The 1926-nt window shown below is 39.3% G+C and overlaps 1 pseudogene; it reads right to left on the minus strand.

Annotated features, from left to right (window-relative positions):
- Positions 1–738: 738 nt before the first annotated feature.
- Positions 739–1319, minus strand: LOC114029010 (annotated as a pseudogene).
- Positions 1320–1926: the final 607 nt, after the last annotated feature.

The raw sequence follows: 1926 nt of genomic DNA on the forward strand, positions 1-1926 counted from the left end.
TTAGATACTTCTTAGTTGTATGACCTGGGAGGGGAAAAAAAATCACATCATCTTTGTGCTTCAGTTTCCTCATCTATAAAATGATGCTGTGGGACTTGATATTCTATAAGTTCCCTTTCGGCTATAACTCTTAGGTTATAGGTTCCAAAGTTTCCCAAAGTGGGGAATACTGCCCCCTGGGGTGCACTGGAACCATCCAGGAAGGGGATAGTAGCCTCAGGTGCATTGAATAAAAATAATGGGGCAGTAGAAGCATAAAGAAACGAAAGATGAAACAATTTTGAAAAACTGTTTTGTTGTATAACAGAGTTAAAGTCATAGTGATTACATTATTTTCCAAATAAACACACAAAATGCAAGTTATAACCAATCAGTGGTCAAGTCTGCTGACAGTTCTTAACAAGTAAGTGTCAGCAGGTGAGTCTGTCATTCATTGTTGGGAACTCCAGCATGCATCGTCAGGAATGTGTGTGTGTGTAATGACTTGTTTACAATATGATACTATACAGTTACATGATACAATATTGCATCATCAAAATTTTAATGTAGGAAAAAAAACAAAAATTTACAATAAGTTATTAAATTTAAGATGCATCATATGTATATGTATAATTTTTTAAATGATGCAAACTTTAAAAAGAAAAATTAAAGGGTTAAGGAAAGTAGATTTCAAGGGGAGGTGCTGAGTAACTTTTTTGAAAACTTTGTATTATTTTATTGAAAGTTCTCAGACGCTATTTACTTTTTCTTCTCCACATCTTGCTCTGCAACCTCCTTGGCTTGTTTTGCCCGGATTCCAAAGAGACAGGCGTTGGCCCAGGCCCTTCGAAGACTAGCAAATGCTTTGAAATTCTTCTTGTCTTCAGTAATGACTCGTGTTTTCTCTTTCTTGTAGACATTTCTGATGGGCATAACTGGTCCTGTAAGCTAGGTTGCCAACTTGAGTTATTCCCCAGAGCTATCTCCCTTCTTGGGTGCAGATGGTTTCCTTGGGAAGAGGATCAGTTTGGAACGATATTCTTTCAGCTGCTGCACATTTGCCGGAGAGACTCTGTAGACTTATTTTGGTGATGAGGATTCACTGAGATACCAATGATCCGTGCCACTTTTTTATGGATACCAGCCACCCGAAGCTCTTCCAAGCTGAATCCTCTACCAGCACATACTTTGGTGTGGTGTCAGCAGGAGGGCCCATCATGAGGTGCCTTACTCAACGTGCTTTTGCTTGATGGGCTTTTGCCTTCTGATGTGGCAACCCATCGTCACCAGTCTTTGTGGAAATGGGGCTTCAGAATCGTGCCATTTCGGCTAGGCACCATGGCTACTTAAAACCCTTTTCACGGGCACCTCAGCCGATTCAAAAGGCTAATTTTTTTTTTGTTTTTGAAAATAGGGTGGTAGGCCACATAAGTTTAGGAACCTCTCTATGACCTAATGACACCTATATAAATATACACATATACATACATAGCTATATATAATATATATGAAGGAAATAAGCATTTATTAAGCACTTACTATGTTCCAGGTGCTAAGCACTATAGAAATAGCATTTTATTTTATTATCACAACAACCCTGGGAAGTAGAGATGCTATTATTTTCCTCATATTACAGTTGAAGAAACTGAGGCAGACAGAGGTTAAGTGACTTGCCCAGGCTCACACAGCTAGTAAGTTTTTGAGTCCAGATATGAACACAGGTCTTCCAGACTTCGGGCCCAGGGCTCTATCTACTACACCAAGGTTATTTTGGAGAGGAAAGAACTAGAAGCTAGGAGAATTGGGAGAAAGTCTCCTTGTAGAAAGTAGTACTTGAGCTGAATCTTGAAGGAAGAAAGGGATCCAAGAGATAAAGGCAAGGGGAAAAGAGCATTCCAAATAACTGGGAGAGGTAATACAACTACATGGAGATGAGAAATGGAACAT

This window comes from Vombatus ursinus, unplaced genomic scaffold, assembly GCF_900497805.2.
Source record: "Vombatus ursinus unplaced genomic scaffold, bare-nosed wombat genome assembly UNPS02014909.1, whole genome shotgun sequence".
In the NCBI taxonomy this organism is placed as follows: Eukaryota; Metazoa; Chordata; class Mammalia; order Diprotodontia; family Vombatidae; genus Vombatus; species Vombatus ursinus.